This window comes from Macaca nemestrina, chromosome 1 (genome assembly GCF_043159975.1).
Source record: "Macaca nemestrina isolate mMacNem1 chromosome 1, mMacNem.hap1, whole genome shotgun sequence".
In the NCBI taxonomy this organism is placed as follows: Eukaryota; Metazoa; Chordata; class Mammalia; order Primates; family Cercopithecidae; genus Macaca; species Macaca nemestrina.
The window spans coordinates 66,009,339-66,032,042 of record NC_092125.1 but is presented as its reverse complement, the minus strand read 5'-3'; the positions used below and the strand labels follow the sequence as shown (position 1 = coordinate 66,032,042).

Here is a 22,704-nt window from a genome sequence, read left to right as displayed (position 1 = left end):
CCAGGGCCAGCTGCGCCCAGGGGTGAGTGAGCAGCCCCCGGGCCCTCAAGTGAGCCCCTGCCCACTCCCCACCTTGCATTTCTCCTCTCCGCAGTGGGCGTGGTGCCCCTTTGCTGCAGAGGGGGCGCCCAGAGTTGAGGAAGGCTGCGGGGGAGAGCGCAGAGACAGGTGGTTGAGGGGGCGAGGGCTGGTGCGCCAAGGCTCGAGGTATTAATGCGTATTTCTTTTTGCCCCCTTCTTCAGGGGGCGCGGAGGTCCGTGTGGAGGAGGAGGCGGGAAGGCCAGAGGCATAGCTCAGGAGAGGGCAGGTGCTGCAGGAGATCACTTGGCTCTGTCCCTGTTCAACTCCCCCCCCACCCCTGCCAAATTAATAAAGTGGGTGTGGTGATGACAGTGGAGGAGTTTGAAGACCTGGCCCAAACTGCCCAGAACTGCCCCAGGCCAGCCGCCTAGTCCCGCGTGTATATCTGGGAGCCGCAGACTGAGCATTCTGTAGAGGGAGGGGGAATACCCGAAGGAGCTACAGCCACTGAGGCAGCTCCAGACATAGGGGCTGCGGGGCAATCTTCGGGCTCACAGCCCAAGTTCATAGATGGTGAACTGGCCAGGAATGGTGGGAGATGGGGGCTGTAGGGAAATAGGGTAATTTCCTTAGGACCCCTTCTTTCCAGCTTTGCAACCATAGACCAAAATTTGGGATCTGGCGTTTGTCAAATGTGCTTATTTTTTTTTTCTTTCCCTTTCGGTTTGTTTTGTTTTCTAGAGAAACAGCAAGTGACAGAGCAGAGGAACGGCTGACCCAGCCAATCCTGGAGCTGCTGCTGCAGCACTTGTTCCCCAAACAAGTGCTCCTACATTCTGGTAGGACAGAGAGGAGGGGGCTACTGGCCCACACCCCTCCCCTGCCCTGGACCCCCTGGCTGCTGCCCTGCGGAAAGGGCAGTTAGGCTGCCTCAGGCCGGATGGGCAAAGGCTGCCATGGGCCAGGGTGGTGACGGTTTTGCGGCCCCTCCCTGCTGCCCCGTGTGGGAAGAAGAGCACAGAGCTTGGCACGTTTCTCTCTGTGTCCTCTGGGCTGGAAGGAGCAGGTATAGACAGGGCCCAGGCAGCCAGGGCCTGGTGCTGCTTTGGCATCGGTGGCAGGAGGGCTGAACCTCCAGCCCCTTGGGTTTGGTTCCACCCCTGGCCTGTCCCTGGCACCCGACAACTGCTCCTGTGTGCTTATTGGTGCCACCATGTTATATAACGCTTATATAATCTTCCAGGGCGAGCACTGTGTCTCCGCTCTCAGGTCACGCAGACACGGTGTCCGTGTGGGAGGCAGGATCTGTGGAAGCCTGTGGGTGAACCTACTCCCCCCATCCCTAGCCTGGCTCCTTCTCCTGATCTCAGGCATAGGTTGGGGGCTGGGAGACCCAGGTCCCTCTCCACACCAGCTGTGTGGGATGAGAATACGGTTGGCTGGGCAGTTTTCCTCACCTTCCTGCCCCACTAGTCCCACTTGCCCTGTCTGGTAGAGCAGATGCCATCCTTGTGCTTTGAGACCAGCTCTTTGTTTTGGGGGACCCCTGGCATGGCAGGTGGCATGGTGAGATGAACCCTAAAATGTTGCAGTGGAAGAACACATGGTACTTAGGATTGGATAAAGAGAGGGAGAAATTAGCTCTGCCTTTGAGGTTTCGAGCAAGGGTAACCAGAAGGATGGTGGTGGCATTATAAGAGATTTGGAGCAGGCCCAGGGGCTTGGGGATGGTCAGGGAAGGGTGTACAGGGAAGTAGATCAGACAGCAAAGATAAACATGGTGTTCTTTTACTGTACTCTCCACTGGGCTGTCCCTGGTTACCAGGGAAACAGAAGCAGTGATGAAAATCATGCCTTTCGTTCAGTGGAAAAATCTGGCTCCTCCTCCTGGCTCTTCCTTCTCTAAATCGCCTGTGACCCATTGAGAGGGTTGTGCTTCCAAGGATCAGAGAGAGACCCCAGCATGTTTTCATCATGCCCCCCTTTTCCCAGTCTTTTTTATCATCTCCCCTCTTCTTGCATCCCCTGTCTCCCCCCACAGCTTGGCAGTTGGCAGTTGCGTAGGAGTTGGAGTAGATGCAGGGGGAAGGGCATGGACGTCATCACAGGGCAGAGTGAGCAGAGCGTGGGCAGAGATGTGGATGCAGGAATGCCTGGCACATGAGGAGGGTCCAGCATTGATGAGCTAGATGGAGCCAAAAGCCTGTTTCTGGGCTGGTAGGAGCTAAGGTGGGCAGGGTAAGATGACGGAGGGCCTTCAGAGTTCAGCAGTCTGGGTTCAAGGGAGTAGGAACTAGGAAGGGCATGAGGTTTCTTGTGTAGTCATCTTGTGATGAAAACTACCAAACCATATCCCTTTTTGAAGTTAAGATTTTTGTTTAAGTTTTATCTTTCATCTTATGATGAAAACTGTGATTCATTCATTCAGCATTTATTGTGTGTCCCCTATATTAGGTGAGGTTCTGGGAACTGGAAAGCGAAAGGTGAGTAGCGCTGGACCTTGACCTTGAAGAGACTGTGGTGAATGGAAGGAGGATGAGTATATGGGGGGAGATCTGGCGTTGTTGCAAGCCTGGAATCTGGGGTCCCCAGCAGGAGACTAGCAACATACCAGATTGGAGGTGATAGGTTAGGGTGGAGCCTATGGAAATGAAGAGGAAGAGGTAATTTAGAGTGCTACTTTGGCTTGAGAACAGGACATGGGGAAGAGGAAGTGCTGAAATTTTGAACCTTACTGATTTATAGAAATAGAAACATTAGAGTTCAAACTTGTTTTGGGGAATCATGTTTGATTTTCTTTTAGACATGTTGCCTTCAAGATGATGGCAGGTTATCCAAATAAAAATGTTTATGGTCAGGCAAGTAAAATATGCAATGGAAGTCCATTCTGGGAAAAGATTTGAAGGATATTGGATTATGAAGCTTGAAGGTGGGTAGAGGTAGATCCTAGGGCCTGGGGCATTACCTGGAATTGAGTGAGGCTGTATGCCTTGTACTGGTTTATTATCCCAGGGCTTGCCCAGACCCTGGACATTTCTGCTAACAAACACCCACATCTTCTACCAAACCATATCCCTTTTTGAAGTTAAGATTTTTGCCTACGTTTTCCTCTCCCTAGTAACTATGTCCAGGTATACCTGGAAACACACACACACACGCACGCACTTATTTCCCCAAGCTCTTGTACCATTTGCTTATAGCCCGGGACTGTGCTGTAGAAATGTGCCACAAGTCTTTGGCCTCTTCCAGCATGCTGTTTGTCACCCTGGAGGAGTAAGAGCACTGGACAGAGAGGCGACTTTTGCTAGCTACATAATCTTGGACACACCACTTCCTTTTCCAGGCCAAGTGTCTAGTCTAAGGGATCTAGCTTCTTTCAGTTTTGAAGCCCTCTGATTTGATGTCTGGGAAGCTTTTTCTACCTTTGCCCAGGTTTCTGATGCAGATCAGGCTTTTTGAACAAGTAGCCTAGATTTCTTAGTGCCTTGTGGGAGGGACTGGTAGGGATGGAGGCCTACTCCCCAGAGTGGGTCCCTGTCTTCAGTGTGGATAGGAGCCCTCCAAGTGGATAGGAGCCTCTGTTCCTCTTTGGAGCATGGAAATACTGGAAAAGCAGGTTTTCCCAATGACCAGGGGTTGCAAGCTGTGGCCCGTGGGCCGGATTCCTGTTTTTGTAAATAAAGTTTCACTGGAACAGAGACATGGCCATTTGTATGTCTGAGACTGGTTTCATGCTACAATGGCATAGTTGAGTAATTGCAAGGGAGCCTGTATGCCCCATAAGTCTAAAATATTTACTATCTTGCCCTTTAGGATAAAAAATAAAACTTGCCAACCCCTGCGGTAGACTACCAGAAAGGTGCTTGGCCTTTTACTGGGGATGCTAACGATGGCTGTTTCAGATTTCTAGGGTTCTTAAAGATTCTGTGTTGGGCCTGTCTTTGTGATCCCATGAGAGCATGATCTGATAGTTGAAATAGTAGTAGATTATTAGAGTCAGCTCAAAAATAGTCATTCTGTATCTAGGAAAGCGCTTTCATTTTCAGCCTTTTCCCTGGAGCCTGGAGGCCTAAGCTCCTCAGCAGGACTGGGTTTGACAAGCTACTGTCCCTCTCATTCTGATTTCCCAGGGCAGTGCAGAGGATATACTGGACTGACCCAAGCCTAGTGTTGGGTGAGGAGAAGGGAGGCTTATTGGTTCCGCCTGTCCTGTAGGATCTTCCCCTGATATCTCTATTACTTCTGATCTCACTGGCACCTTTAATGCCAAGGTCCTGGAGATGCCACCGCAGAGAGAGTCGGCAACCCAGCCTGGCATGTCTGTCTGAATCTGGCACTTATCCACTCTGTCGGAATAAGGCCCTGGGCTTGGCGTTTGTGGGATGTGTGTCTGTGTTGGCTTGGGACTGGAGTCAGCATTGAGTATTCCTGCAGCCAACCTTTATGGAGTCCTCCTGTGTCCTAGTTTCCACCTTTTTTGACCTGGTCCTCAAGCCGGAGTCTTGCTGAAACTCCTAGCTAGGAACAGGGCTAAAGTTCTCACTGCTGCAGAACAGCAGCAGCCCAGCAGTTGGGGCAGTTCTGCTCAGGGCTGAGATAGGAAGTGAGACACGTCGGTAGCAGGAGGAAACCACGTGCTGAAAGTAGCAGGGGGAAGGGAGGTGACTGAGGTTGATTCTCATTGCACTTGGTAGGGAGGAGGCCAGCAGTGGGAGGAGGGAGCAGACAGTCCGCAATAGCAAAGAAGACAGAAGTCAGGCACACCTAGAGCTGCTTTTAGCTGGTAATGGTAACTCTGGCTCTAGGAGCATTCCTTCATACCTCCCCGACACAGTTTCCCCAGAGGCTGTTATAAAGAAAACATTCTCTCTTAAATATATTTTCATTTGTAGGGTTTAGGGTGACCCCATACTATATGGTCTTAAACTTATGTTGAGCAAGTATACTGACTTGGATAAATAAATATCATTTACCAGATATTTATTAAAGATCTATTATATGGTAGGCACTGTGTGAAGTTCTCAGGATACAGAAGTAAGTAAAAGATTCGCAGTTTGATCTGGAAGGTTTATGGGCAGCTGAACCAATCTTAATTCCGTCTGTACTGGATCACATGCTTCAAGAGAACATGTCTGTATCTGTCTTGTTCTTTGCTGTCACCCCAGTGCTAAGTACAGAGCTTGGCACACGATAGGCCTCAGATATTTATTGGTTGACCCATCCTTGTTTGATCTGTCCTGGAAATGTGCAGGAGGGATCTGAGTGGGTAAGTGGAGGAAGAGAGCTGCTTAACGCAGCAAGTGTGACAGATTTGGGGGAAGATGGACGTACTCGGATATAGGATGATGACTGCCTTTAAGTGACTGCCTTTAAGGAAAAGAGAAGGGTTAAAGCCGTGTGGGCATGACAGAATCCATTGGCGTTAGGGCCATGAGAAGGAAGGAATATGACCTGGCTACAAAGGTGGGTTAGAGGTAGTCAGGATCATTGGATAAAGCAGAGGGCCACCAGAATAGTGAAGAACTAACCAGCGGCAGAGAAGGGAAGAGTGGAGGGAGAATAGGGGCCATTGTGAGAGGAAACATGGAGACCTCTTCAGGCCTAGGATGAAAGCAGAAATGACACAAGTGAGTCTCAGATGAACATGATGGCAGGGATAAAGAAAAGATGAGACTCTCAGCTCTGTTCTGCCAGTCTCCTCAGAAATGACTGTGTCCATGTATGACTAAAAATGCCTCTCAGTTATTTTCCAACAGTGCGGCAAATGCAAGGAAATTAACTGTGGTTTGACATTATGGTTAGTCTTTTTTTTTTTTTTTTTTTTTTTCAAATTTGTCAATGGAGATTTTCACAGGTACACAAAGAATTAGCGTAATACACCTCAATGTTCCCATCCCCTGGTTTTTTGACACATAATCAACACATGGCTTTTCTCATTTCTTTCATACCTTCACCCACCTTTTCCTTACCCCCTTCTTGGATTATTTTATAGCAAGTCCTAGATCCTGTATTATTTTATCCATGAATACTTTTTAATGTATCTCTAAAAGATAATATCTTTTAAAAACATAACCCTAGTGGTATTATTACACCTTGAAAAAGCACAGTCATTCCTAAATATCTCCTGTCATCCAAATATCCAAATAATGTTTAAATTTCCTTCGTGGTCTCAATTTCTTTCTTTCTTTCTTTTTTTTTTGGAAAACAGCGGGTTGGTTTGAGTCAGGCTCCAAACAAGATCCGTATGTTTCATTTAGTTGATGACATCTTCAAAGCTCTGTTAATAAAGATTATGGTCATTCTTAAAAGAATTTATGTTTTGCAATTCTACCTTTTAGATTTACTTAGCTGCCCACCATTCTTCCCAGTCAACTGCCATCAACAGCTTCCTGAGTTTTGTTAGATGATTTTTATGATTTTGAGCATTTTTTCATGATCCCTCTTGCCTTTATGGTGTAATGTAGCTTGTCATTTTTCCCTTCCTTCAATAGATATTTCTTGCGAGCCCGCTCTGTTCCGGGAGCTGTACTGGACACTGGGCCTACACCTGTGAAAAGGACAGACAGGGCCCAATGCCTGGAGCTTACAGTTTGACCACAGGAGAGCTGCTGCTTGGCAGTTTTCCCCGTATGTTCACCCCAGCTGAGTGGTGTGACCACAACCGTCACTTCTGTGCAGGCAGACCTGCTACGTTTTAGAGCATGGTGTTCATGCTCTCATGTTGTCATTTTATGTAGTTGATAAAGATGCCCCTAGCATGTTCAAGAAGCCAGACATGGCTTCTGTGGCAGGCCTATGTCTCATAGCCACGCGACCCGGCATTTTAACTGTGGTGCTGCCTGGGCTCTGAGCGTATCCATGTAACACTTTTGGGCTTGAGTGTGTATAGCTCAGAAAGTTAAAATGGAGAGCTTCCTGAATGGGTGGATTGTAGAGAGGCTAAATGAACACGTTTAAAGAGAGGGGCTCTGAATTGTTACAGGGCTTGTCAAACGCCAAGTGTTGCTAATGTGTTTGAGCAAATTGGATGTTTCTGTGGCTTTGTGGACTTCAGGTTGGTTTGGGGCTTTTGCCTGTTCCAAATAGGCTACCTGCCAGCCTTTCAGATGACAGGCCCACTTTCTTGATTTGCTGTTTGTTATGTATTAGATAGCCAGTCTGCCTCAGTAGCCAAATATGATGGTACAATTCAGGCCTGTCTTGCTGATAAAACTTTTAACTGATTTACATTTCTTTATGTAAGTAAATTATCAGACTCTGATTCCTGTGATGCTCTGATTTTGAGAATGGTCCATGATTCTTTTTACATTTTTGCATTTTCAGTTCAAGTGCAACTGTATTGTAGTTACTGGATTATAGTGTCTGAGCCTTTAAAAAAAATCTTAGTTAATAAAAGTATATTTTCAGATACAAGACCTAGTAGCCTTATGATACCTTGTCCCTGAAGGCTACATGTTCAGCCTCTGAGGATATGTTTTGTTTTCTTTCAGTTAAGAGGTCTTTAATTATTTTGATTGTGTGCCCATATCAGTTAAAACTTTTGAGCAATTCCCCTTGTTTGTGTGTGTATTTATAATTTATAAAAAGCAGTGCTGTGCTAAAATACATTATAGTATTATAAAACACAAAACAAAAGACTTCAAATGGCTAGGATATATAGTATTCCCTACCTTCTTCCTAAGTGAAGTCATCGTTCTGTCCAAGGGCAGCCTTCTACTTTGCCCTAAATTTCAATTCCTCTCCCATATTCAACATTGCCCCAGCCTGTCCCCTCCTCCTTGCATCCCCACCTTTTCCCTCTACTGGATCGTTTCCAAAGGCTATCTTTCTCATCTTGAAAAAGTCTTCTTTGGTCACCTCTCCCAGCTACTGCCCCATCATCTGTCCCTCCATATTTTCAGTCCTGGCTGTCTTCACATCCTCTCTTGACTCATGCCACTCTGATGAAAGTGCTCCTGTGGTAACTCCCATGATCCTGACTCTAGTGGTCACTTCTTCATCTTCCTCACAGGAGTTCTTCAGCAGTTTGGCACCTCTGGTCATACCCTTTTCCTTGACGCTGTTTCTTCACTTGGCTTCCAGGGTGTGTATTTCTGGCTTTCCATCTGCCTAATTGGCCGTTCCTTCTCGGCTTCTCATCTCCCTGACCTCTAAACATTAAAGGCCCTGGGCACCTCCTCTCTATCTTCTCTCATTCTGTCTGTGATCCTCTCCTGTCGCATGGCTTTTAATACCATCTATATGAGTGATCTCCAGAGTTTGCTTCAGTGTAATCCTGGGAGATCAATAAGATTGACCATGAGCTGATCATTGTTGAAGCTGGTTGATGGGTACCTGGGGTTTTTTATACTGTTCTCTCTCGTTTTACTTATGTTAGAAATTGTCTTTTTTTTTTTTTTTGAGAAGAAGTCTCACTCTGTCGCCCAGGCTGGAGTGCAGTGGCGTGATCTCGGCTCACTGCAAGCTTCGCCTCCTGGGTTCATGCCATTCTCCTGCCTCAGCCTCCCGAGTAGCTGGGACTACAGGTGCCTGCCACCACACCCGGCTAATGTTTTTGTATTTTTAGTAGAAATGGAGTTTCACCATGTTAGCCAGGGTGGTCTCAATCTCCTGACCTCATGATCCACCTGCCTCGGCCTCCCAAAGTGCTGGGATTACAGGCATGAGCTGCTGCGCCCGGCCCAGAAATTTTCTATAATGGAAAGTTAAAAAATCGATATGCTGACGACCCTTAATCATTTGTCTGCAGCCCAAACTCTCTTCTGAACTGTAGACCTGTGTATCCATCTGTCTGTTTAATATTTCAGCTTCGATGTTAATAGATATTTCAGTAAACATGTCCAAAATGGAACTCCTGGTTTCCCTCCCCAATATGTTCTTCCTGCAGTCTCCCCATCCCATTTATGGGAATGCTGTCCTTCCAGTTGCTTTTTGAAAACACCTCTGGTCATGCTTGATTTCCCTCTTTCTCATCTGTCCTTCATCCAGTTCATCAGTAAGTCTTGTTGACTCTACCTGTAAAACATATCCAAAATCTCATCTATCAGAACTACTTCCACTGCCATCACCTTGGTCCAAGCCACCATCCTCTCTCACCTGCTTCTTTATTGCCCCTTAGAGGCTGTTAGTCTTCCCCACAGCCGACACAGTCCTGTGAAACGTTAAGTCACATCATGCTCTGCTGTGCCCAAACCCTGCAGTGGCTTCTCTTCTCTCTCAGTAAAAGCCATCACCCTTACTGTGGTCCATAAGACCTCAAAGCTTATCTCAACACTGCCCAGTAGAAATATAATGTGAGCTACACGTGAGGGTCATGTATATAATTTAAAAATTTTTGATAAAAGGAAAAATGAATGGAAAATGAACCAGTTGAAGTTAATTTTGTAATGTATTTTATTTAGCCCAGTATGTTAACAATATTTTCACCTCTGAGGTATATTACGTCGTTTTTGTTTTGTTTGTTTGTTGTACTAAGTAATAGTCAAAGCACATCTCCATGTGAACTAGCTGCCTTTCATGTGCTCCATAGCCTCACATGGCTAGTGGCTGCCATCTTGCACAATACAGGTCCATATGACCTTACCCGGCTTTATCACGTTGCTTCTGTATCTATCTCCTGTTACTCTTTTCAACTTCCACTTTGCTCCAGCATCACTGGCCTCCTGCTGTTGTTTAGGTATACTAGGCATTTCCTGTTTTAGGGCCTTTGTACCTCCAGTTCCCTCTGTTTGGAATGCTTTTCCCCGATAGCCCTATGGTTAAATCTCTTACTTCTTTTGGGTCTGTGTTCAGATGTTACCTTCTCAGTGGGTCCACCAAGCCCCCAGCATTCTCTAGCCTTCCTTGCATCCTGTTCATGTAGTGTTTTTTCACCAGCTGGCGTACTATTTATTTCTATTAGTGTATTTTCTGTCTCTCCCCACTGGAATATGTGCTCCATGAGAGAAGGGATTTTTGTGAGTTTTGTCCCCTGCTATATTTCGGAGCATGGAACAGTGCCTAACACATGTATATAAGAGATGGTCATTTGTTGAAGAATTAAGTGAAATTAGCTATTAAGAATGATTATTTTTCAGTAAGAACATTGCAATTGAGCATAATTTATTATTTCAGGATAGCTCGGTGTCATTTGCAACTAGAAGTTCTGTTTGGAATCAGGATATTTTAAAAGAGACCTCACAATGCTATGCAGATGCCTATGGCAGAAATGCATCCTGGATTATACTTATGAAATCTTGATACTTGTTTTTTAGTCACATCCACCATGTTCTGCAAAGGTTTTTGTTGAAATCCAGCTAATATATTTCAGTCAGTCTTGATATCAATCAGTTGTTCTTAAAAACTCATTGCAAAATTTAATAATTTTATATGTTGAATTTAATAAATGGGTTCACGACCCCGGAAATACTTCATTTTGGGTGATTTTAAAACAAGTTTTGATGTTCTATTTTGAGTGTGTGTAGATAATGAGATTTTAAAGATGACATCCTTACATTGATATTGGCAACACTATCATATAATGGTAGAAATGATTTCTAATTGCCCGTTTTAAAAGAACAATGGCTTTCTTACCCATTAAAAAAATTCAACCTTCACCATAAAGATACAGGGTAAGTATTTATTTGTTTGCTTAAAAATATCCATTAAGTAGCATTCTACTTACTGGCACTCATTGCAGAAGAGGTCAGCACATTTTAGTACTCTTGTTTTCTGGTTTAAAAAAGTATAATTCCTCTTTTTTTTTTTTTTTTTTTTTTTGAGACAGAGTTTCACTCTGTTGCACAGGCTAGAGTGCAGTGGCACAATGATAGCTCACTGCAGCCTCAAACTCCTATGCTCAAGCAATCCTCAGCCCCGCTAGTAGTGAGAACTACGAATGTGCTCCGTGATGCCCAGCTGATTTTTAAATTTTTGTAGAGACGGGGTTCTTGCTGTGTTTCTCAGGCTGGTCTTGAACTCCTGGTGTCAAGAGATCCTTCTGTTTTTGGCCTCCCAAAGCACTGGGACTATAGGTGTGAGTCACCATACCTGGCCTGATTCTTCTCTAAGTTGAGCAACTCTTTTAGATATTTTTACCACAAGATAATTAGTGACACTGTGGTCAGATGACGTTCAGGTCTCACCGTCTTATTACAAAGGACTGTTGTTTATTGTATTGAAGATGGTATCTTTAATTTTGCTTCACTGGGCAGATGTAAACTGTACTAAATCAACAGGCAACTGGGGGTGTCACTGTCTACCCTTCTGCATTTGGATCTCCTACTCAGACACAAGGATGCCTCTGGTACCTTAAATGACAGCAACCACCCAACACACAAATTGAAGGAATGTGTCAGTGTCAATTCCTATATTAAATAATACTAAAATTTAATCTTTGTGTTTCAGTAAAGTATAAATATTCTAATATTTTCTTCTTCATCCTAGTGGATCTTCTTATATATGCCACATTAGAGGTGATTGCTCTGATTGTTTCTTCTATAGTAACCTTGCCTCCCTAACAACCTTTAATTGACATAAAGGTTGAGTCTTGTCTTTTCTGTTGTTTATAGTACCTGACAGTGCTGGGTTTCACTGGTATTCGTTGACTGAATAGTGCTGAGGAGTATCCCATTCTCTGACCTCAGCACCATAAGGTCGTATTTCTTGGACAACAAAGTCCAGTAGCAGATTTCTTTGGTGGCTGCTAGAGCCATTTCATTAACAGTATTGAAAGCTTTTGTGATATTAGAGAAACACCTCTGTGGTCCTGTTGCCGTTAGCTGTGCATTCTTCTGCATCTGACAGGTTGAAAGGATGGTGGCAGCTCTAGTAACTGCCATGTTGTCATTTAGGAAGTAGATGGTCGTGTTCAGATGCTCCAGAAATGAGCTGGCAGAGATTGCTAGAAGAGATGGCCATGGTATCTAGAGCAGCCAGCTCTCCTCTTCATGAGAGAGTATGTCTTTGATGCATTGTTTCATGTCTTCCATCAGTTTACATGCTGAAAACATTGGTGCAGATGTCTGAGATGTAAGCTTCTCCTCCACCTGGATAGTCCAGGAGGTATGTCAGCTGGACACATCTACTTGGTGTTGTTTTTCTAACTGCCCTGACTGGATGCACAATATGAGAGATCAGCAGCTGGAATGAAAACTGCGGGCTGTGGCTGAGGAACAGAGGCCCCGTGCTCTCTTTACTGCAACAGAGACGTCTCCCAAGGTCCCCTGGACCCTGCATTGCTGAGTCAGGCTTGCCCTGGTGTGCTAGTCTTGCTGCTTGGACCACTGGTGAGCCCATCAGCATTCATGGTTGATGTGCATTTGCTTAGGCTGGCCTCTGTGAAAGATTCTGTGTCTTTTTCTCTTTTTGGATGTAGTGGGGTGGGGACGGAGAAGGAATGAGTGAGGTAGACAGATACCTTCACCTAAAATAGAGTATAAATGTGACACAAATGAAGTGTAAGATAGTGTTGTATTAGCCATAAATGGGGTTGGGAGCTGGAGGATGTCTCTGGGAACACAAGGAAGATCTCATTCCGCTTGTTTATGGCTGTATCCTCAGAGCCTAGCATGATGCTTGGACCCATCAAGTGCTCAGTAAATAGGTGTTTGTTAATAAGTAAGGGTTCAAGGATGAGAGGACTTCACCTGAAAGTTCATGCCAGACCACAAAACTGAAGAAGGAAATGGCTTGTTGGCAGAAGGAGGTTGGGATGCTCAGAGAGTGTAAGTGGCAGAGGAGGGGCTGTGTGTTGGAGAGGTAGAGGTGGTCTTGGGAGGCCCTTGATCAACTTTCTAAGAATTTGGTTTTGGTGGCTCTTAACTTATTTTCCTGCCAGTTCATATTAGAAATTGCATGGATGCTATAATCTCTCCAGGAGAAAAAAATAGTAAGAGCCCACAATCTGGCATACACCATCAGAGGATTCACAGATCCCAAGTTACAAAAACCTGCTGTAGGGGATGGGTGCGGCGGCTCACGCCTGTAATCCCAGCACTTTGGGAGGCCGAAGTGGGTTGATCACCTGAGGTCAGGAGTTCGAGACCAGCCTGGCCAACATGGTGAAACTCTATCTCTACTAAAAATACGAAATTAGCTGGACATGGTGGCGTGTGCCTGTAATCCCAGCTACTCGGGAGGCTGAGGCAGGAGAATTGCTTGAACCCAGGAAGCGGAGGTTGCAGTGAGCCGAGATTGCACCATTGCACTCCAGCCTGGGCAAAAAAGAGCAAAAGTGCATCTCAAAAACAAAACAACAACAACAAAAACAAACAAAAAACCTGCTATAGGCTGGTGAGCCGCCAAATGCCCCCTGAGCTCTTATGATGGTGATAAGATGCTTTTTCTCCTGGAGTCTTTGGTACTTGCCCAAGTGCACTGAGTGGGCATTCTGGGTTTAGAGGGTGCTGATAAGCAGCAAGCACGACAGTGGTCCCGAGGAGCTTGGGAAAGCAGTGGGGAATGGGAGTGTGCACACTGACACAAATGGAGATGTCCAGTGTTTGCTCCACTTAACAGGGGACACAAATACCTGTTCTGTTACTTGGAAAAAAATAGAAAAAAAATTAACCTTTACAACTTACTGATTCAAACTATTGAATGTTTATGCTAAGTTTTTTTTTCTGTGACATGTTTTCCAACTTAGATACCCACCCAAGCCATAATGATGGATTCAGAGAGGCAGCATGTTACATTTGTGGGAATGGTGAGTGTGGAAAGGAGTCATTAGAGTTTTATATTACCATGGCATAGGGTTTGGAGAATTCCTTAGCTGTCCTGACCCTTCAGGGAGGGCTGTCTGGAGGAGGAGGCATTTCACAGGCCTCTTGGAAAAGCAGGAAGACTGGACTGAGGAAGGTTTAACATTGGATTTCTTTTTCCTGACATTAAATAGATTCCCATAAAAATGTGTCTCTGTACCATCAGTTTCAAAAAACAAAAAAAGGCCGGGCACGGTGGCTCACGCCTGTAATCCCAGCACTTTGGGAGGCTGAGGTGGGCGGATCATGAAGTCAAGAAATCAAGACCATCCTGGCCAACGTGGTGAAACCCCGTCTCTACTAAAAAAATAAAAAAATTAGCAGGGCGTGGTGGCACGTGCCTGTAGTCCCAGCTACTCGGGAGGCTGAGGCAGGAGAGTCACATGAACCCGGGACGCAGAGGTGGCAGTGAGCCAAGATGGCGCCACTGCACTCCAGCCTGGCAACAGAGCGAGACTCCGTCTCAAAAAAAAAAAAAAGATAAAAAACTTCCCATCCTCCAGGCTTTTGTAGTGCATCTGATATATAGCTAGGCTGTTTGGAGGGGAAAAAAACCAATGTGGGCAGCACAGTGTTGGCATTTCTGCCTTTGTGTGTTATAGGTAAGTTCCTTCAGTGGAAGGTGAGGTTGAGGAGTGGTAAGGCAATGCTTGATCCCAGTGAATGATGGTGACAATCAGCCCTGCACTGGCTTGTGCTTAGGTGCTTGGCCAGCACCAGGAGGCATCACTGCGGGTGTTGGGGGAGCTCCTGCGCCTTGAGAGAGGTAGGGCCGACCGGGCTCTCTGAGGCAGCCACAGCTTGTGCATATTGCAGAGAAAGGACTGGGCAACTGAGGTTCCACTTTCCTCACCTCACTCATGGGCTTAGCAGGAATTTGTTTTGTAGGGAGGTTAGTCTGTAAGGGAATTTTAAAAGTTCTTTCAAGAAGAGCCTTTTCCATTTCCTGCAGAGTAATGTTCAAACTGCAGGTCCAGAGGCCATAATGGGTGAGATCAATTTAGCGGGTTGAGACCAGCCTTTAAAATATATATATAATGGAAAATATTAGATTGCATAGTACATAGTAAAGATGAGTATTATTTCATGAAACTTTGTTTCAGTTATATATATATAGAGAGAGACATATAGTTAAGTGCACATATATGCCTGTGCTGGGCTGCTGTGTAGCATTGATTTCCCACTATGAATCAGGGTCCAGAAAGTTTGAGAAACATTGTCCTGGAAGGATTTCTCTGCCCTTAGTGTAAACAGTGGGTTCCAGCCACTTCCCCAGAGGCCATCTCTATGGAGACAGATGTGGTAAGAGGGCTCTTTTTAAAGAGCAGCCAGAGTCAGCTTCTGACAGTGTGATCCTAGGCTTGTCTGCAGCTGCTCACCCATGCCTGGTGCTTCCTGCTGCAGAGGAGCTAGGGAGAAAGACCGGGAAAACCTCAGCCAGGTTTAGGAGCAAAGGTCGCCTTCCCTGTCTGTTCACCAGGGTATGATTCCCTAGAATGCAGCAGCATATCCAGCCCCTTCGGTCTTCTCTTGGTTCCTGGCTTTATTAACTGTTTCTTTACCTTAGAAAGATTGTATCTTTTAGCAGCAAATTTCCTTCTTCCCCATATACCAAAGCCATGGCAGGAAGAGGAAGGCCATCCCGACTGTGGTTTTGTCCTTACATTCTCTGTTTCTCAGGTTCGTTGCCTAGGGAGGGTGGAGTCCTGGCGATCTGGGGGCGGGGAGTAGGATTCGTGGTGGATCAGAATGAACTTGCTGTCACCTCAGTGATTCTACTTACATCTGTGATTCTCTGGCTCCATCTTTCCCCCGGGGGAGAAGAGCCTTTCTTGGGTCATAGTTGCCTCTCCTTCCACCAGCTGCACTGACCGACCTGCAGAGTGTTGACCCACTTGTCGTACCTCAAATAGAGGTTTAAATTAGGGCCTTTAATCTGTAAGAGGCTTACAGCTTGTTGGGTGGCCAGCTGCTCTGGACTCCCATGTGGGCAGAGCTGGGTTTTTCCTGACTCTTTTGGGGTTTAGGGAATCATGGGGGTCAGTGACTTTCTCGCAGGCTCTGGGACTAGGTGGGCGGGATCTCTTGTGATGGAGTTGGGTGGTGGTGTGTCCTTGTAATGATAGAATGGGGAGCTGGGCCAGCAACTTGGGTGCTGGGCCTGCTTCTCTTGGACACTGAGCCTGGATTCTTGCTGATGTGCAGTTAGCTTTGCTGGCTCTACATGTGTTTTCATTTCACAGATATTCATTAATCCAGAGTTGTGTGCCCAGCATGGTGCTAGGTGTCACAGGGAGCACACAGAAGCATGAGAATCAGGCCCTCCTCCCAAGTTACTTATTGTCCTTTTGAGGCTACGAGGCTAGTCCATATCAAAGCATTCATTCATACTATAGACAGATAGGCAGGAGGGGAAGTATTATTGGAGAGACCTCAGGGCTTTCTCACCTGAGAAGGGAGAGAGCCCTGGGGTGGTCAGAGCTGGGCCCTGAGTGGTGGGATTTAGGATGATGGGAAGAGGGGAGGGCTTGGAAGACAGAAGAAACAGCAAACAGCAGAAGGGGGAATGGATGAGTGTCCTCCTGAGAGGACTGTGGAGATGGCCATGGAGCCTCTTCTTGCCCACTTCCTGAGATAGTCGTGGTTTAGTGCTAGAGACCCTTATTCCTTGGGCAATGTAGACCCAGCTCTATGGGTTCCCTGTTTTTTTCTTCTCTTCCTCCTCATTATTATAACAACAGACAATAATAATGATTCCTAGCTTTCAGGGAGCACATTTTGTATACCACGTTCTGTGTGCTTTACATGGATTGTCTCATTACAGGTACAGGAACCTTAGAGGTAGATGTTCAGTATCATTATGTGCACCTTACAGTTGGTGCAGCTGAGGTGTAGAGAGGTTAAATAACTTGCCCTTCGTGGGTGACATAGCAAGGCAGTGGTTGGGTGAGGAGTCTACCAGGGTATCCTGAAAGGCGGAACTCAGTGACAGCAGAAGGGCATGCTTTTAACCCACTGCTTCCCACTCTTGTCTGAATATTAGAATCACCTGGGAATCTTTCAGAATTTCCAAAGCCCAGGCTGATTACATCAGAGTCTCTTGGGGTGCTGGGACACAGGCATCAGTTTTTGAAGCTTCCCAGGTGATTCTAATGTGCATCCAAATTTAAGGACCACTACTTTAACCTTCTGTGTTTTAGAGCCTTTGAATATTTGACTGAATACATTTTTTACCTCCAAGATTCTCCAAAGCACTGCAGAGGGGCCTTCCTCCAGTCCTATCCTGAGGATGTCTGTCTGTCCACTCACCATGCCATATAGTATCTGAGGGAGTAGGACCCCTGCCACCCCACAGCTTCTGTGACTCCCAAAGAGTGAAACCTAGGTGGTGTGGGGTGGTCTTCCTGGGATCAGTGGCCCTTCTCACTCTGCATGCCACCTTGAGGGCAGAGCCTCCATCAGAGCCCTGGAGACCTCCGACTGGTTTCTCACATCTTCTGCTCCCTGGGGCCCCTGACTTCGGCGGGGAAGGGAGAGGGTCACATGAGGGCAGATCTCTTCTGGACAAGTCCCATTCCTCTGTGTCTGTCCCTGACTGAACCTGAAATGGACACGAAGAGCAGAGTCGTTTGGGTGGCTGGGAACAGCACTAAATTTAGCAAAACTGTAGCTGGTGGGGGGCCGGCCCAGAGTGAGCCAAACCCAGCCCTGAGTGGACTAGATTTATAGTCAGTAACACAGTCAGCATCATCTCTGCTTGGGAAAGTGTGTGGTTACACAGGATCTTCCGATTTCCAAACCCCGGAAGCTTGTCAGCCTGTCCCGCAGGCCTCCCTGACTCTGCCCCTTGAAGACTTGGCTCCACCCCCACCACTGATGCTGCCCTTGGACTTAGTCTTCCATCCATCTGTCTGTCTCTCCCTTGTGTGTCTGGAATTTCCACTTCAGTACCTTGACCTTCTTTTATGCCTCTTGGCCAATGCTGCCAGCCTTGACTCCCAAGGCCCTGGAAGGCAAGACCCTAGCATTGGTAGATTTTCTTTAGAGTATCTGGCACCAAGGGCACCTTTCAGTCAAGGTGGACAAGTGGAGGAAAGCGGGGAGCTGGGATGGTTAGTCAAACAAGTGTTGAGGGACTGAGATGTACTTTCCCTCCTCCCAGAAACTTAGCCAGGTAGATGGTATTTGTATACCCAACTGAAGTGAATTGTCATGGGAACAGAGTGGCTGTGAGACTCTTGGACAGTTGGGAGTTTCTCTTTGGTTGGCTGAGTCTCTGTCCTGGTGTCGATGTATCTTGGAAGAGGTGGGTTTTGTGGGATTAAAGAGTGGACGTCGGTGGGTGATGGGACATCTTTCCCTGCTGGCTCCCTCTCCCACTCCTCAGATCTGATGGTGGTGACTTGTCTGGAGGAGCTTCTGTTTCCTTAATGCCCTGGGAGATAATGACCAGGCTAACTTTACTCAACTCTTTCCAGAGTGGGTGATTACACTATGAGGCCAGGACTGGGATCATGCCTATGAGTGTGAAGTCTTCAGGGCTCTAGCAGCCACTGGAAATTTAGCCTTGGATTTTGCTGATTGGGAACTGTGTCATCTCCTTGGTCTTCTTGGTTTTCACTTCCTTCACCCAGGGCTGGGATCAAGCATGATTTGTTAGTATAGGGCAGTGGGTCTCAACTAGGGGCAATTCTATACTCCCTAGCCCTGGCTCCCAGGGGACATTTGGCAATGTCCAGAGACATTTTTTGGTTGTCATAACTGGGGAGCAGGAAGGCTGTTACTGGCATCTGGTGTGTAGAAAACAGGTATCCTGCTAAATATTATACAATGCACAGAACAACTGTCCCTACAACAGAGTTGTTGGTCCAAAATATCAATTGTGCTGAGGTTGAGAAACCTTGGTATAGGGGGACAGTTTTGTAGAAATGGCCATGAGAGGTCGTTTCATCCAGCTCTTTGCTTCTATTGGAAATAACTTGAAACCAGGAACTATTGAGTCATTGCCTTCTCCCTTCATCGCTTGCTCCCCTCTCTTCTCAGTGTTTATGGGGAACCTTGGTAGTGAAATACTTTAGCATCTAACAATATTGTCTTCAGGAAGTTGTTTCCAAGCCATTGCTAAAGCTGCTGTGGTACAGTTTCCCGTAGAATCCCCCTGTAAGCACACATGTATCCCAGGTCATCTGGGTGGCTTTGTGTAGCTGTGTCTCTGGTGTACCTAAGTAAACCTATGATTTAGGTGTTGGTACCTTTAAGATGAACTGTAAGGGCAACCAGGAAGCCATTCCAAGCAGGCATCATGTGGGAATGATCAGAGTCTAGCCTGGAGCTGTTTTCCTTCTCTTTCTCTCTGTAGCTAAATGTTTGTTCTGCCTTGCAGAACTGAGTTCTGCTTGCTCAAGTTCTCTTAAATTCAGGAAACACATACTCATTGCCCTGGAGAACATGATGTTATTTCCCAGGTAAAAGACCCAACCTGTGGCCAGATGCCTGAACAGCCTGGTGCATCTCTCATCTGCCGACACCATTTTTCTGCAGTTGACAGGGCTGCTTGAAGGCCAGAATGGGGAAATGAGAAGTCTCCCAAAGTGAGGACCTTTGCTTGCTCTAGATACTGAAGGGAGGGTCACTGTGTGTGGATTCCAGAATGTGCTGACTTTTAAAAATTCACGACAGGTTTCAAGGTTCTCTCCATGTGACCCCACCACCTGGACTCTCTAATCATCATGTCAGAGGGTGAAGGTGTGAGTGACACTTTATGATTCAGGGAAAGAAGAGGGTAGTGGGAGCGGTGGGAGAGAAAATTAGCAGGGAGAGGGACAGATACTCTCATTGGGTGCATTTGACATCCTTGCCTCCAGTTTGCTTCTCAGTGTTGTTCCCCTGGCCACAAAACTCTCACTCAAACCAAACAGTTTAGGAAGATCATTCTGCTTAGGAAGAGAGTAAATAACATTTTACAAATGACTTTGGGGTTGTCTGGGTTTTTTTCTTTTTAAAAATGTCTCCCTTTGCTAGTGGAAGTCACTGGGGAATGGATGATATGGCAAGTGCTTGCTGTTCTTGGAGTTCAGGTTCACTGCTCCCCTTCTCATGCAAGGGACTGAGATGGTACTTGTGGGCTCAGGAGCCAGGTTCTAGATTACTTCTGTCTTAGCTGGCAACTAGGGCAGTCGAAACCAAAAGCCTCAGAAGTCCTGTTCAATGAGGGTAAATATTTGAATGGATTGAACAGATGAGTGTGTGTATATTTAGAAACTCACACCCAGTAGAGAAAGAACCTCTGGGTAAGCCCGGCTTGCTCATCCCTGCTGCAGGTCAGAGCACACCCAAGGTTACATCCTCTTATTCCATGATCGGCTGAAGTCACTTCCTTATGTACCCAAGGCTGCCCACACCCAGCTACTGTTTCCTGAGCCCAGTCAGGAAGTGCAGATCACTCCTCTCATAACCTCTTGGTAGCTTATAGTCATCAGCAGCATTCTGGATTCTTTCGCCTGTGTCTGAGTCTCCACAGTTCAGCTGCCATGTTGCTCCCAGATCCTGAGCTGGTCTTTGAGTCCGCGGCTTCTGCTTGGACTTCCTGGCTTCCAGGCCCAGAGTTACTTCAGGGCTCTGGCAGCCACTGGAAATTTAAGCCTTGGATTTTGCTGGTTGGGAACTGTCTCGTCTTCTCCGTCTTCTTGGTTTTCACTCCCTTCACCCCTGGCCCAACCACTTCTGTCTCATTAAAAATCTTGTTTCTTATAAAAGTTCCTTTATATTTCAGCATGGGTTTATAAAACCTGAAGACATTTTCAGACACAGTCTCACAGAACATAAAGCTCGACAAATTAATTTGGAGTTTTGAAAACATGCTTATTTTTTATGGTATTGAAGCTTTGTAGAGTAACATTTTTGCCATTTATTAAAATGCAATAGGAAAATGCTCAGAAATGTGTGTGTCCTTCAGATTTTGTGAGCAGAGAGTGTAGGCACTAAAATTCATTGGTGTTGAGGCAACAACCCGTTTGGATAAAAGTCCATTTCCTCCTAGCTTTTTTCTCGTTAGCTTTTTTTTTTGGTAGTAGTATTATTATTTTTTAAGGGATAGGGTCTTGCCCTGCTGCCCAGGCTGGAGTGCCATGATGCCATTATAGCTCACTGCAGCCTCCGACTCCATAGATATGGGATCTCTCTATGTTGCCCAGGCTGGTCTTGGACTCCTGGCCTCAAGCAGTCCTCCCACCCCGACGTCCCAGAGCACTGGAATTACAGGTGAGAGCCACTGCACCTGGCCCTTTTTCAAAAAATTAATATTGTTATTGCCGTATAACTGCATGCACAAAAGTGAGTGAATCATAAGTGTTCAGCACAAAGTGTACATATCCTGTCACCAGTGCCCAGATCAGGAAAAGAAACAGAACATTACCAAACCAAACCCCACAGAAAATACTTTGCATTTTTTTCTAGTTACAAACCACCCCTTCCAAGGGTAACCACTATTTTGAATGCTACAATCACAGATTAGTTTTGCCTGCTCTTCAACTTCATATAAATGAAATCACACAGTATGTTCTTTTTTGGAGTCTGGTTTCTTTCACTCATCATTTTGCTTGTGGCATTCATCCATGTTCTGTGCTATTGTAGTTTTCCATTCTCATGACTGTGTAGTATTCCATATTAATAGACGACAGTTTATTATTTGTATACCATTGATGGATATTTGGGCTGTGTGCAGATTTTGACTATTACAAACAGTGCCAGTGTAAATATGAATGTCTTGGTGAATGGATATGTACACACATACCTGAATGTATGTATACATACATATACATACTTGTGTATATACATATATATTTCTGTTGGGTGTAAACTTAGAAGTGGAGTTGCTGGATCATAGTTTTAATAGTAGTGCCAAAGCAGTTGTAACAGTTATACTCACACTAGCAAAGTAGGCAAGTTCTGGTTGCTCCAAATTTTTGCCAGTATTTGATATTATCTTCCTTTTTCATTGTACTTATTCTGGTTGGTATGTAGTAATACTTACTGTAGTCTGAATGTGCATTTTGATGATAGTGGCCATTTGTGTGTCCTCTTTGCAAAATGCCTTTTCAGATCATTTGCTCATTTTTCTGTTGGGTCACCTGTCTTAATGGTTTGTAGGAAGTACTTTATATATTGTTGGATATATGTATTATGAAGATTTTCACTCCTCAGTAGCTTTGGGTATCCATTTCTTTAGTGATATTCCTGTTTAACTCATGTGAACATATTAGAATTGTATATAGTGCTTTGCACAGGAATTTTTTATTCTTTGTTAGCTATGTTGAAGTTGGGGCTACATGCTATCACTACTCATCTACAAAGGTACTCGGGATACTGTTTATATAGGCTGGAGCAGGGACCCTTGAAGTTCCTGGCATATTAAGTGCTGGCATCTTTGGGGTTACATCAAAATAAAAACTGCTAATATCCAAGTGTTTACTGTGTGCCATAGAGTGTTCCAAGCATTTTACATGGGCTAGCTCATTTATTCCTCATATAAGCTTATCAGTTAAGTGCTATTATTATTCCCGTTTTCGAGTGAGGAAACTGAAACTCAGAGAAATCTTGTAATTGCCCAGGGTCACACAACTGAGATTCCAGTTGCAGAGGCCATACTCTTAACCACTGTACCACATAGAAAGTTGCATTTCCCTACACTACTGTTTTATTATAGTGCTGGATTAGTGGCTGGCACATAGTAATTGCACATGGTAAATACATGTTACATGAAATAATTTGACAGTGGTGAGTTACATAGGTCTTCGTTAAATGGGGAAATTTGCCCTGGCAATGGCATATGTTGATATTGGAAGCAGCTGTGTTTCATCCTTATGTATCTCTTACCTGGAGCAGTGCCTGTCTTGGAGTAAGTATCATAGTGAACATTTTGGAGTGAATGAATCAATCACAGGC

The 22,704-nt window shown here is 45.6% G+C and overlaps 1 long non-coding RNA gene across 3 annotated transcripts in view; it reads left to right on the top strand.

The window, feature by feature from the left end:
• Nucleotides 1-22,704, top strand: part of LOC105484879 (uncharacterized) — a 67,423-nt gene that overhangs the window by 363 nt on the left and 44,356 nt on the right. For 2 of the 3 annotated variants that reach the window (XR_011613511.1, XR_011613513.1), the window contains exon 2: nt 764-861. This is a non-coding gene — a long non-coding RNA (uncharacterized lncRNA). Of the gene's footprint in view, nt 1-763 lie in introns of all 3 variants that reach the window. The other variant, XR_011613508.1, reaches the window with a different exon arrangement.